Source organism: Amblyomma mixtum, chromosome 6, assembly GCF_055824585.1.
Source record: "Amblyomma mixtum isolate Tamu chromosome 6, ASM5582458v1, whole genome shotgun sequence".
In the NCBI taxonomy this organism is placed as follows: domain Eukaryota; kingdom Metazoa; phylum Arthropoda; class Arachnida; order Ixodida; family Ixodidae; genus Amblyomma; species Amblyomma mixtum.
Window position 1 is genome coordinate 90,059,811 of NC_143017.1, and position 15,244 is coordinate 90,075,054.

A 15,244-nucleotide genomic window follows, 5' to 3' on the forward strand; every position below is an offset into this window, starting at 1 on the left:
TAATAAGGATTCCCTGCAGTATCACTCGGGTTATTATACTCTCAGACAACCTTTCTGTTTTGGCAGCGCTCGAAACCTCGAGTGATACTCCTATGAGCCGTTCCCTTCAATTTTTTATTCCTCCACATGTTTCAGAAGTTCGCTTTCACTGGGTCCCTGGGCACTGTGGCATTGTTTCTAATGAGAGGGCTGATTTTTTAGCAAAGTCTGCCCTTGATGGTCCTATTGTACCTTTCGTCCCAAATACTATTTTTTTGACTCTAGCACGCTTTCAGCGATTCCAGCGTTTCCACACCTTGCGCCATGAGCCTCTCCTCGCTGCAGCGGATTTTCAACACCTGGCATTTCCTTGGAGTGTGCGGATGTGCAGTTCGAGGCAATGTGAGGTGTCCATGACCCTTTTGCGCTGCAGGATACCGCAGCTAAATCTTTATTTATGCCGATCGGGGCTTTCGATATCCAACCTTTGTGAGTCTTGTGGCGAAATTGAGTCTATAGAACATTTTTTCCTCTCCTGCCGGCGGCTCGCTGCTCTCCGTAGAATTTGCTTGGAGATCCCCCTCGCTCGGCTTGGGCTTCCTCTATCTATTCCGATTCTCTTATCCTTCGGGGCAAGCGCCAAGGGATATGCCCTGAAACCAGTGTTTGATTCTATTCACAATTACATAATTTCATCTGGTAGATTCCTCTGCTAGAATGTGAATTCACAACTTTTCTTTCTCAGTATTTTTTGTATTCTACAAATTCTAGCTCTGTGTCCCAAATTTTAGATTTAATTATACTCCATTCCCTGTACATGAGTGCGTTTGTATCCGCTATGCACCCTGGCCAATCCCCCGCCGTGGGTATGTGCCATTCAGCCCGAGGACATCATCATCATCATCATCATCAAAGTCAAGGCTGTGCGAAGAAAAACGGGCGGCGCAAGAGAAAATAACGAGTTCCCGGGAGACTTGCCATGGGAACAAGACGCTTCTCGCTGTGCAAGCAGGTATACACCAAGGCCTGAAGCCTTCGCCCTGTTCTTGGCCAGCGGAGCGTCAGAACAGGTAGGCTAGACGCTCGCAGCAGAGGGAACCGCCGCAAGAGCGGAAGGAGAGCGAAGACAAACAATGGAGCGTGCTGTGTACACAGTTCGCCGGGTCTTGCTGATTCGCGTTGTATACTCGATGCACTGCCGCTGTTCCTGTAGTGCAAGGTCCTGACTGTAGTCTTTGAGCCAGATTGAAGAGAATCTAAAACAGCCTGTGCTGGCCTGCCGAACTATAACGGGACAGACGTCTTGAACGTAACGTGACTATACAGCTGCTTGGCAATATCTAAGACGAGACACTCACTGGCCTTAGCTGGATCAGCCCTTTCATTAATGTTTTGTCGTTGTGCCTGTTGATGATGATGTCCTCAGGCTTGATGGCACATACCCACGGCGGGGGATTGGCCAGGGTGCATGTTGGTCGTTTGATGATGATCACGATGATGTCCTCAGGCTGAATGGCACATACCCACGGCGGGGGATTGGCCAGGGTGCATAGGGGATACAAACGCACTCATGTACAGGGAATGGAGCATATTTAAATTTAAAATTTTGGGTCGCAGAGCTAGAATTTGTACAAAACAAAAAATACGGAGAAGGAAAAGTTGTGAATTCACATTCTAGCAGAGGAATCTACCAGATGAAATTATATAATCGTGAATAGAATCGCACACTGGTTTCAGGGCGTATCCCTCGGAGCTTGCCCCGAAGGATAAGAGAATCGGAATAGATAGAGGAAGCCCAAGCCGAGAGAGGGGAATTTCCAAGTAAATTCGTGTCCTTTCTTCTTCGTCGCTGCTTTGCGCATTTTTTTTTATCCTGTTTAAAACCGTCTGCCTTTTGGAGCTCCAGGTGAGTCGGTGCTCGAGAACACCTTATTCGGCTGACCCCATTTGTCACTCGTTTGTCCGCCTGAATCAGTTCGTTCACCTGCTGACGATTTTTGTCACCGGTTGTATTTGACGGTCTGCCATGGTGCGCTTTTTTTTCATTGCTGGTCACTGACCGACCCACCACTGGTGTGTACTTGAGTGATAAGAGACGGGACGCACTGTATAAGCAGAGACGACGGTATATATCCCTTGGTTCTGTCGCATGCCCCTTCATCTCTCTTCACGCACTGCGTCGTCTTCTGACGCTTCAGTCTTCCCCAATAAGTTGTTTAACTACGGTCAACGGCTATAGACCGCGGGTCCTGTAATCGAAGGTTGGACATCCAGATTGACCAGCGCGGCGCGGGCCCTCACCTGACCAACAGTGGTGCTCCGCATGTGAGCGCTATATAGCGCAGCCGCCGCCGCCGCCCGGGAATGCGCACCTTCCATGTTTACTCTCTGACAAGTTGAGTCGCCAGCAGCAAATGCGCTCTGCTGATGGAGAAGGAATCCACCATCAATTTAGGGCTTGTCCGTCTACCTTAATTGCCGGGGTATAAGCCTCAGTTATGATTAGCACGGCGCCCAAAGTAGCAGTGCACGGAACTCGACCGGGCAGAATATAGCCAGCCCTGCGCTCGCGCCTAGCCAGCAGATATCGCTGCCTCGCGCGAGTCGGGGGGCCCCCCCACTCGTCTCCCTCGGCGCCCGGAATTCGCGAAAGGTGCCGGCACAAGGGACTCGCATTGTAAGCGAGCACTGCGCCTACCTACCTGTGCGCTGTCGTGCGCATGACAGGCAACGGGAGAGGCGGGTGGGAGTAAACGAAAGAAACAAAAATAAAAGCCGCGGCAAACATAACACGAAGCGGTGGGATCACACGGGCGCGCACACCGGCGCATCTCTTCTCAAAACAAACTTGGCACAGTGCGGGGCGGCTTCGCTCAGCGTTTATTCTGGGAAGGGACGTGCAGGCGACGCAATGCGGGGCTGCCCCCCTTCCCGCTGCCATCCGCTTGGCGAAAACAATAACGTACAGAAAAGTGACTTTGAGATGAAAACCATGCGACTATAGCAACGTTATGTTTATGCAGAGGTTGGCCTCGTGTTGCTTGGACGAATCTACTTGCGGCATTTTTAGATCGGGTTTCGTTCGGCATATATCTTCTTCAGATCTGAGCAAAAGCACGGTTTTTCCGCGTTAATCAAGATACATTTCTCATGTCTGGGGGTTCCCATCAGCCTAACAAAAGAAAAAAAAATTCAGCCGTATGTCCAACAAGTCTTTCTTGCCTACATGCTTCGTGCAACTTGTATCTGTGCCTCCAGAAACTCACAGCGATGTCGTGTGACGCGCGTTGATGCGTACGCGGAAAAATACATATTTTAATTCGCAATTAAAAATAATCTCATGGGAAGCGCGAGAAATTTGGGAGGGGGGGGGGGGGGGGAGGGAGAGAGAGAGAGAGAGCTCGAACAGTCTTCAGGTTGCACGAATGCAGTGGTTGAGAAGAAGGCACCTTGTAAACCATGTGCGTCAATTTGTTTCTCGATTCTATCGATAAAACATAAAAAAGAGCCGAAATCGCTTGTTAAAAACCTGCCCCCGACAGGCCCTTCTCGCTTGCGGGACCGCCGCGTGTGAGTACGGCAAGAGGGGAGAACTGGCGGAAGTGACACCATCCGCGGAGTTGGCCGGCCTTCCTGCTTCACTTGCTTGCTCCTCCCTGCGCTTTGGTGAACTACGGATCAACGCTGTCTTCTGCCAGTGCCGTTTGTTTTCTCCAGCTCAGTAGTTTGTGAGGAAAACAGGCGCTGTACCACTCCTTGGATTGTACCAGCCATACTGACACAGCGCGAAAGACAGACACGGCGCCGTGTTGTCCCGCCTTCCCTTGTGTCTGTCTTTCGCGCTGTGCCAGTATGGCTGGTACACTTGATTCGCCCAGCTGGTTCGCCCAGCTTTCCGTCCTACTCCTTGGTTGGTTTATTGGGGTTTAACGTCCCAAAGCAACTCAGGCTATGAGGGACACCGTAGTGAGGGGCTCCGGAAATTTCGACCACCTGCTGTTCTTTAACGTGCACTGACATCGCACAGTACACGAGCCTACTCCTTGGATATCTGAACTGCCATCACGGAATATGTTTTTGCATCAATATTTCTCTTTTGGCTACATTATTTTCTCACCTGTTTGTAAAGGCCTTCCCCTTTCCAGCAGGTTCACATCCATACTGAGCTAGAAACACTTCCAGCACCGCCTTATAGCCCATAGTCGCATGAGCAGTGTAACCGAGTTTACGCTTAAATGGCGGTTCGCCTTGTCACATAGCCCGCCACCGTTTCCGGTTGCAGCATCCAGCCACTTGGGTGGAACAAAAGAAGTGACGCGGTAGTCGGCAGAGCGGAGCAGTACTTCGAAATATTTCATTTATTTAAAACGCAATTATCTTAGTTGTTTACAACGCAGTGTACTCGCAGAGTGCCGTCTGGTGGCAGAACTGCCTCCACACCAGTACATCGCCGCGCCTCCCGCTAACCGTCCGCGCCAAGCCAACACCTTTTCTACGGTGGATCCGCGGCGCCAGCTTCAGAAATCAGTGCTGAAATTTGGACCTGGGATAAATGCATGTCAGAAACGCATATTTGTTCAGGTCTCTGACCGGTACCGAGTTGTCGCGAAAGTCTGCGCAAGGCCGTCGACTTATAAAAGCGACAGAGAAGCGGAAAACGCAGACGCCGGAAGCGGAAGTGCACAAGCCGCAGCAGCCTAACTCCCAGGTGCTACACACGGCGGCGCCACAATCGCAAAGAGATGTGCGGCATGTGAGTCCGGCTGACTGGCATCTGAAATGGACCTCTGCGTTCAAGTTACGATCACACCCACCCGGAATATCACGTCTACGCTTCTTATGAAGACAACACGGCAGAATGCGAACAAGTTGCAGGTGTTTATTTCTGCACTGTTCGCTGCACGACCGAAGAGGAACCATGCGGAGTATAGAGAAGCATACTAACGGGATCAGATTTTAAGGCAGGAGTCCAATGCCAGCCGCGAAGCCTATCTGTCGCCGAATTTGTCCCGTTCGTCAACCGTCCAATTCTTCAACCGCTGCCTGTCTCCTTCGCCGCTTCCGGACTGCAATAATCTTGTGCAAACTTATGCAGCTTCCTTTCTTCTGTCTCACGGCTCATCCAAGCGCACCACAATTTATTATCCCGGGATTTATATTTAAAAAAAATGGCCTGGCTTAGCTTATGGTTGAGCCTAGGATGCGAAGCATACCGCCGGCGGAGGCTGCGCGTCCGCAAGCGAGCGCACGAGTTGAGCCCCAGCTTTCACAGCTGTTGTGACGTCAGCGCCCCTAGCGGAAGGAGCGGGAGTTAGGCCGCCGGTGGAGGCTGCGCGTCCGCAAGCGAGTGCACGAGTTGAGCCCCAGCTTTCACAGCTGTTGTGACGTCATATCACGTGGTGCGCCGATGTAGGTCAAGTGGTAGCTACGCGGCCGCGCTCGGCGCAGCAAGGAAGAGCTCGGTTGTGCGGCTAGTATGCTTCGCATAAAAAATTGCCAGTGGTTTAGCTCTGGTTAAACCTGGAGGATTGCGAAAGCAACGAGGAGAGAGAGGCGATGGAGAGCGCGCGGCAGCGGCGGTGGCCCCGGCACTCTAGCTATGCGCCGCTATTGCGCATGCGCAACTGGCGAGCGCGGTGGCGGAACCTCTGAGTCACCCGCGCAGCGACGGCGGCGGCGCGCCAGCTGTGCGCCGTGTGACGTCACTGCTTCTCGCGCATGCGCAGTATGGCCTTTCCTCAGCACCGCGAAACGGCTCGGCGACTCGCGTAGCAAAACACGCAAGCGTGGCACACCGAATGCAGAGGGTATCGCCTTTTGCCTACACAACTGAAGTCACTGCTGAGGCCAGTGCCGCCGCATCCCCGTGTCGTCACGTCAGCGATACCGCAGCTACAACGGACATATTAGATAGTTATAACGTAGCGCGATCTACGGTCCGCTACCATGATCCCTTTCCTCAGGGCACCACTACGTACGCGCTGATTGGTCCCGCGCGCAGCTGACGAGACTGTGGCGCTATCGGGCGCCTCTACAACGTTCTGCGCAAGCGCAGTGGCGCCCCGTGGTGGCGGATCGCGATGCTACCGAATCGCTTGTTTGGCTCACGCTTCGAGACGCGGATAAACTGAGGTGTTTCGTGCTGCGACCGGCTCCTTCGCGCTTTTTGCGTGGCAGTGCCTCGCCTTTCCGAATGTGCAGTCCTTTCAGAGTGCTACAAATCGCAACTGATCGTATCAGTGCACGTTCGATACGAGGAAAAGGTTCGGCAGTGCGAGAACATTGGCCACTCGCGAATGTACACAGAGAAGAGCGTGGGCGTTAGCCTGTTTGCGGGCATTACACGGCGAAATTATCAGCTACTTTGCGACCCGCCTTTGAAAGTGTACAAATCGCACATGTCCTTCGTCAGTGCCTATAGGTGGGAGCTTGTCAGCAACGTTTCGAGGAAGACGAAGTTCTATAGTTTAGAGGTGAGCGCAATACTTTTTGGTTCCTTCTAAGCTACTTGAGCTGGGTGAACTTATCTTGAGACGTTAAAGCAGCGCCAGTCAATGTTAGTTCATTTTTTCCCCTCCTAAAACACGGTTCACATAAATGTTGATTTCTGCTGTCAGCCACGGCGGCATGAAGAGCGGCACACGACTATAGGTGCCTCTTACGGAACATCGAGGCATGGTCCATAAGCACCGCTTGATCGGTATCCCCGCCGCGCCGGCCTCGGCATGGTGTTTCTCGGCCTTAGCTCGCCGCATTTCATTGCGTAGTGTCTCACTGTGCGCTGGCGTCGTCCGAAGTCATGATGCTTGGCGCTGTACCCAAGTAGAAGGGACGGAGCCCGGTCGGGACTTGTCTCCTCGAGCTTCTTGGATGCTCACCATTTCAACCCAAAACGTTCAGGTTAATAAGTGACGCGGTGCTTGTCCCGCCATTATCACATTCTCGACGGTTCGAAACTGCGAATTTTCATGTTACGAAGTGCGCACCGCATACTCTATGGTAATGGTTCTCGTGGTCGAAGTTAGAACGCTTAATCGCCACACGAAAGCTCCGTCCCTGTGTTCAGCGCGCTTTTCTTTCGATCGCACAGGGAGAAAGTTTGTGGTCGTTGGATGTTTCCTACCGCGGATGCTGCTGCGCTTGAAGCGTTCAAATGTCGCTTTACGGAATGCATAGCGCGGGAGCTGGTGGCTCATGAACATGACGGAAGAATAGCCCAGGATTTCTTTTCGCTGACGTCTGTGGAAACTACGTATGAAGAATTTTTATTATGACTAGTTAATAAATCAAGATTGCTGACATGTTCAAGAAAAGGTTTCAGCAAAATTCTACGAATAGCCGGTGAAATCCCAGCAACAGTCAACGCGCACGGGATTGCTTTGCAAAACACTGCTAGAAACAAAAATAAAAGCAGATCGTCCTTAATCCGGAATGTGGCGAAGCAACGATGTCCTCTCGAGGGTCTCTGAATGGCAGGCAGCCATAGCGGTCTCCAACTCTTGGACTTGCGGGAATTTAAAAACGCGGAAATTTGGTTCGAGTTCGTAGTTGCCGCAACGTCCACGCACACAGCACCTGTTAGGCATGTTCGCTGTACTGCCAAAGCATGGCGACTGCACACTTGTTTTCAGCACTTCTAGCGCACCAGCGTGAACACCAGAAACACATAGCCTAAGAAATTTCCGAGAAACAACACTTCAGTATCAAAGCTTCAGCGAACCACCTCGAAAAACAAGCATGTTTTTTTGGGTTGAACATAGGCGGCCAAACCGATAGCGTCGCCCGTCTTATCGCGGTACGCTGCCTGCCGCGGCTTTGTCACCTCCTTTCGTCGTGTGAACCGCTGTATGCACATCTCTGAGCTCCCATGCTGCCTCGAACAATGACATGCATATTTCGTTGCTCACGGAAGGCCACGAAACGCTGGACGCATACTTGAGGCCCGCGCTCGCGATAATCATGCAGTGCACGGGTGGTACGCTGGTGCTATGAAATGCTGCTCGCCAGAAATTCCGCACATGAAAAAAAAAAAGACAGAAAAAGAAGCCAAATATCATGCCCATAGCCGTTTAGTTTCCGTTTCGCAGCTGGCAGCGCTGACAGCGAGTCAGGGCGAATGGAGCTGGCGAAGCCATGACCGCTAGCAAGCCGCTAAAAAGACGGGCAATGCGATCAGTTTGGCCGCGCATGCTCACATGCAGCTCGTCTCGAGCAAGGTGTTGCCCCTAGATGTCGTGCGCGTAGCTAGAACGGCCCGGAGGTCGCAGTTCGTGCGTTCTAGACAAACGTTTGCCCTCTGCATTCTGCGTGTGGTATTTTGAGTTGTCAGACGATTTCAAAATGTAAATGAGTTCTTTGGAGGCAGCAGTGCAGAACGTTGCCAAGATATACAGGGTGTTTTACCTAAGGTTTTACGCGATTCTAAAAAATAGGATTTTGAGTTAGAATAGTGCATTTTTCGGCATAGCATCGTCGGAGGTGTAGTACGCCAGAATACAGCTAAGATGTGCTAACTAGCAGTCTAGATAACTAATAGTGAATACTTCTAAACTATTACTGTTATACTCCTTAATTATTGAGAAGCGTGTAGCCCACCGTAAGTAATATCCACACCAATTTTTAGACTTTCGAAAACGCGGTTACCCTCGGCACTGTGGCGCAACAAATTTGGGCTATTTTGAGGAATTACGTGCACGGGAGAGGTTGCTTTGCCTGCAAGCTTCTCGAAAGCGCATGTATATTGGCGCGATGTAGCCTAAATTTGTTGAGCCACAGCGCCCAGGGTAACCGGATTTTTGAAATTCTATAAACTGATGTGCATATTACTTACGGTGGTCTACGCGCCTCTCAATAATCAAGGAGCCTAACAACAATAGTTAAAGAGTTTATTCATTATTGGTGAACCAGCCTGCTGCTCAGCACATCTTAGCTGTATTCTGATGTACTACACCGCTGAAAAGGTTGTGCCGAAAAAAGTGCTCTTCCAACTAACTCCAAAAGCCTATTTTTAAAAATATTGTAAAGTCTTAGGTGAAACACGTAAAAATATTGTAAAGTCTTAGGCGAAACACGTGTATATACACCTTTTAGCGCGTCTATAGTTCTGTGTCCATTATCTGAGGACTTCCGGAGAAATCGGTTAGATTCCACTTTTGAAAGCTTCCAGCAATACTACTGGGCTGTTGTGCAGACATCCATTCGTAGAAGGGGCCTTTACCGCTTAGCACTCACGGCCGCACCGTCGTGCGCCATCTCAGACACTGAAAACGGCACGACGAGAACGCACGGATTTTAGCATTTTAGGGGCGCTTCGCGCAGAGGGCGCCATCTGCACGCTTGAAATAGAGTCACTGACTCTGTCTTGAAACACCAGCGCACTTCAGTCCATGCGTCTACGATAGCACGTCTACGCTATGCTGAAAGTCTATATTTTCTAATGGGCTGGCGTTGCCGTCGGGTAAGCATTGAAGCTACTGGTGAACGAGCAGCAACATCATATTTACCGTGCAGGCATCTTACAGTTTAGGCATCATTAATTTCTTATGTTTTTTGCAAGATGAAGCAAGCAGTTAGCACTAAGTATTTCGATCTCTTGTAAAAGACAGAAACATTTCTCTCCTTCACTGAGTGAGGACTTCCTTTTGAAGCGAAGTAACTCCACCCCGAATCGCAGCATAAGCAAACAGCTCCAGAAAGGTTTAGTTTAATGAGGTTTAACGTTCCAAAGCGGCTCAGGCTATGACGGACGCCGTAGTGGAAGACTCTGGCTAATTTCGACCACCTGGGGTTCATTTGCGTGCACTGACATCGCACAGTACACGGGCCTCTAATATTTCACCTCCTTCGAAGTGCGACCGCTGCGGCCGGGATCGAACCTGCGTCTTTCGGGTCAGCAGTCGAGCACCGCAGCCAATTGGCCGCCGTGGCAGCGGCTGAGTTGTCAGTATCGGTTTTTTCCTTCATGCCTTCATCGTGAACGTTCTACGTCGCCAACCTGTTTCCCACTAGGATGCAAGTTAAAAAACCAATAGCAGTTGGCTGTTTTGTTTTCATTACTGTTTTGTTTTCGCAACAATGTTGTGTTGGTAACAACAGTAGCTGACACCTACCGCCCATGGCCTGCAGTGTGCTGTACGGCTCGACTAATCAACTGCAGCAGTAAATGAAATCTGCATCTTTTGAATGCTTGACTGCACTAAGCAGAAGTCCAAACACCAAATTTTCGGCGCTCATAATTTCATGTTGTGATTAGTCTTTAGTTTCAGTAACAAGAAACACGTTAAAAAGGCTATTTGCCTGGAGCGGAGTGGGACGGTCATGTGAGCTTGTTTTGGCTTATGCTGTATCCAACCTCCTGAGGTTGTTCTCGAAAACTCCTCGCCCCATCTACCGGCTGATGTTATTTATTTATTTATTTATTTATTTATTTACAATACCTACAGCGCCCTTGCGGGCATTAGTGTAGGGGGGAAAGAAAAAAAAAACAATATAAGTGCACAGATGACATAATTCAGTAGCAAATTTAAAAGCATGAAACATCACTATTTGCATCCCTTAATCACACTGTATTGTGGTAATGGAAACACAGGTATGACAAGTTAAAAGAAATGCTAAAACCCATTAAAAAGAATATTTTTGAGATCCTGGATAAAAGACGAAGGGGTCCCGGAAACTATTTCGGCAGGCAAACCATTCCACTCGTGTACTGTTTTAGGGAAGAAGCTGTTCTTAAATAAGTTTATTCGACAAGCATATTTACGCACTTTTCGGGAATGGTCCGTTCTTGCAGATACATAAGTTGGTTTTTTTAGATATTTATCTTTATCAATACCTGTTCTAGTGTTAAGAATATTGTAAAATAGCGACAAGCGCAGGTATTTCCTTCTCGTTGCTAGCAGCGGCCACCCTAGGTTTTTGGAAATATCGTAAGATCTTTTTGAAAAGTCGTAATTACCTGATACAAAGCGAGCGGCACGAGCCTGTACGCGTTCAAGTTTTGCGATGTTACACTGGGTTGACGGATCCCAAGTACTGCAAGCGTACTCAAGAATAGGACGCACATTTGACATAAATAATGTTTCCTTAAGCTTTGTTGGTGCCTGATTAAAGTTTCGTGCCTGATTGGTGCCTGATTAAATTATCCTGATTGTCGTGTGGCGTGTGACGTGGACAGCGAAGAGGGCGCTATCGGAAAAGGGGGAAGGGGGGAGGGCAGAAGCCTAGGTGTTCCTTTTACAGCGCTTGCTGTATAACTTGGTTCTCCTGTCCCGGGTGATCGGTGTCATCCCGTCCGCATGGCGCGCTCTCTCGATCCCGTGACCACTCCGCGCGCGCATCCCATCTTGCCTCGCGCCCCGTGTTACTTTCATCGCCATTTTCGGCCGGCAGTAATGGCTGCTGCAGGGATGTGGCACATCACTTGTGTTTGTCGAGAGGGCACGGATGCGGCCACGGTCGACGCTCTGAACGCTGCACCTAAGTGGGAGACAAGGGCACGCATATGTGCGACGGGTCAAACGCGGGGAGAACGCTCTCGGCTCTTATAAGAATGGTCTACAGGCTCTACAGACTTTTTAGACTATATTGCCTTCCTATAGATATTTCCTTTTGTCTATTCATAGTCTATGACTGTCTGCAGACAAAAGTCTACAAAAAGTGTATGGCCATAAGTCTATAGATTATCTGCGGACTATCGATAGCATTTATATTGTTGATAGACTAGACTATAGGATTCGTCTATAGAAAGTCTATAGTCTATACACAGTCTATAGACTGTGTAAAGAAATTTTTGTAAGAAAGGGCGCCGCTCGTACACTCTACGAGACATGATCCACCAATCCGTGCCCAAAAATTTCTCCAACCATACAGAGCACTCATTGTAACCCTCTCGTAACATAAACACAATTGTCGAACCACTATATATGCGGCGCGCCATCATTTCGTTAATCATATCGCGAACCACTAAAGCTCATCACTCGTTGTACCCTAGGATAAGCGCTGGTAGCGTATTTAATACTGTTTCGCTACCTTGCTCTTTTGTTCTTCGGCGTTCTTTGTTTTTCGGGCTGCCCGTTGCTTTTTTTCTTTGGATTCCGGCTTTCGTATGCCGTCATCTCCATCTCCACGCACATGGATGCACAACTGTTCGTCGCCTTTCACCTCTTTCTCACAGGCCACTTGCGCTTCGCGGCAAAGTCTGCGCCCGGGCAATCATCGATACGCACACACGGCATAGCATATTTACTGTATAGCTTGCGAGAGACGTGTCCAAAACTCCGTCACCGCGTTACGCGTGGTCTCAAATGGCTACAAATTACTAGCATCAGCACAGGTACAAGTGCCCGGTGGTTAGCGCGTCCGATAACCAGCCTGGCCTAACAGAGGAACCACCGACTTGAATTGGTCTGGGAGGTCAATGTCCTTAACTCTGTTTCCTCTTCACGGCGTACTTAATCGCCCCGCAACCGTTACCTAACTGCGCGAGATTGCACAAGTTACGTGTAAGAAGCACACACCTATACTGCATGGAGGAAAGCAATAACAGATACTCTTGAGTAGCCGGCTTTCGATAGGGCTCGCGTAATGCTATACGATCACGGCGCCTTCAGTACATCACTACGCAGCAACTTTTGCCAGATCCCCGCCGAAATGCTATTGCAGCCAGTGCAAATCAGTTTCAGCTGGAGGAATTTTTGCACAGCTTTCAGATTACCGACATCTTGGGAAGAACTAAAGAACGGCTTCCGGGTCTGAAAGCGTCAATGAATGGCAGCTCAGTCGTTATTTCAGAGTTACGCAAAACTCTAGTACTGCAATGTAGGATGCGTGTAGGTAAAGCGTGCCAATTTTTTTTCCGCTTAGAGTAATACTGGTGTCGTAATCGCCTAATAACGTTCAGGCTTCTCCTCACAGCGCCAGAGGAATGCAGAGAAGCTCGGTGATGACTTCACGGACGCTGAGATTTTACATTTCCGCTGCCTTCACCCCAATACACACCTTGCGTCGTCAGACGCATCCAAACAACGCCCCACGGACTTTGTCGTCGTTGGCATTGTTTTTTTTCTCTACAAATCAAGCGTATTTGCGTTGGAAATGTACCGCCGCCATACATGACGTTATTTATGCACCCTCCCCGATCCGCTTGTTGAGCTATGCGGAGAAGTATAGAAGCTCCATCAATGAGCGAATGTTTTGCTAACGTCAAACTGGAGTGTGTGTGAAAGGTATGGACAGACATACGCGTTTTTTTCCCGAATTCGGGCAAATAAATTAAGCTTCATTACTTTTAATGGTCATGGTTCGCTGATTCACTGCTCGTCACATTCCCAACAATTCTGGACAAAAAAATTTTTGAGCAGGAAACCGTTTATGAAACGCATTTTTTTTTCATATAATGTAATATTTCATTATAATAATCATTATATCGGCAGATCACCCGACGGCAGTGTTGTAATTTTTGTCTATTAACGTTTTTGCTATTCGCAAAAGTCTTCCTTTTGGCTTTCAATGGCACTCTTAGCTGTTCGATGCAATCGACGGAAAAACCTTAAAAGAAAGATTTTACTACATATCAGACGAATGGGCATTACCTTATATATCCGTAAAAGTGACTTATAATTTTCCAATTTTCGAAGTTTTTGTGCGAGAATGTTGGACGTGATTACAAACAAGGCAGTTTGAAAGCAGCGATATATGCTTATGCATCCGCAGCCGTGAAGGACTGTTATTATACCGCTGTTAATACACAGTACTTTTCTTGACCATGGATGTTCTTTATTTTGCGTGATTCCATCCGACAGTATAGCCAATTTCTGTAGACCGTGCTGAAAACACGGTGAAGATAAGGGACCTTTAGTGCGACGTTTTCTCATTTTGCATGAATTCCGCGCTATAAACTATCGGCATAATGTTCAGCCTCATGTATCACAATTTGAGTAGCTCTATTCACGATGTTACGCAAGAACTCCCCCCTCACTGTTTTACCATCTCTTGAATGGAAATGCAAGTACGAAAAGGCCGACGTTATAACAAGGGATCGAAGCAAAAGTTAAATCAACTCTGTAGTCCTTTCCGACTGCAAACATCAAATATTTGAGCTAAATTTAGAGCTCTCAAAACAGGTGTTATCCTGCTGGTTGTCTTTTCCCGCCTCCGATACAGCGCCGAGTATAAAGCGGGTAGCAAAAAGCGAAAGGCCGCACCGCCATCTTTTGAGGGTGGACAAGACTAAAAACGGCACAACTTCCCCTGCAGCCGGCGGCCCTATAGTTTTTTTGGGCACCTCAGTGTTCATCATGCAAGGCTCCTTTAACAAAGCATGGTGTGTACAACGTCTATTTTTCTAGCGGTTCGCTACTTATCGCCACGTACAGACAACTCAAGCAAACTTGTTTTGCCATGTATACATGCGGTACTTTTCATGCATACACGAAAAATTCCTATTTTTCATACTGCTTTGTTGCCAATGTCAAACTTTGTAACCGACAGAGTGGCAAATCTCCCAGTCTGTCATAACCGAGTTATATCAGGCTTGCTGTCCACATATTCAACCTACCTAGGTTTAAATTTCTTTGACTTGTGAGTCGGCCAATTTTTAGTACTTCTCCTATTGGACGATTTACAGACAATACAAATGGGAATGCAAATATATTTGTGAAAAGCAAAATGCTGCTATTCGCGTACTGCTAGCGCATGCGTGTTGTGGCCGCATAATATTGCTTCTCCGCAGAACTGCGGCTCGAAAACTCTGAAATCTGAATTTCGGCTTTCCGTAAACACATGAAAAACTTCAACACGGTTGGCAGTGTGGAAATTTCTCACGTTGTTTCCTCCTGCCTGTTTGTTGATAATCGACATAGATGATTTCAGCTTCCTTTAGCACATCTCTGCACTGAATTTACACATAAAGTGCGAGTCTGAAATAGGCTGTCGTGGTGTTGTATCATAAATTTGAGTTTTGTATTTATAGTTACGGTTACGTGTAATCATTTGGTCAGTATCATACTATATCTGCATATTAAACATATGTGTTATATGAAGCACTTGCAGCTTTCTTGGATGAGACTTTCTTCCTGTTTCAATTAAAAAAAAAGCGCAGAAGGAGATGTGGTGCTACCGTGGTGAAATCTAAGTTAAATGCCGTTAAACAAAACATTCCCGCGTTAAAATGGTTAAAGATGCTATCAGCGGAAGATGTTGCTCTTACTCGAAGTATTCACTCACAAGCTTCTGAAGTATTTCTGTAAGTGCGTGTGGAGAAATCGGA

The 15,244-nt window shown here is 48.4% G+C and overlaps 1 protein-coding gene across 1 annotated transcript in view; it reads left to right on the forward strand.

Annotated features, from left to right (window-relative positions):
- LOC149339630 (homeotic protein proboscipedia-like) overlaps positions 1 to 15,244 on the forward strand; it is an 83,287-nt gene that overhangs the window by 43,894 nt on the left and 24,149 nt on the right. The gene's annotated exons all lie outside the window — the stretch shown is intronic.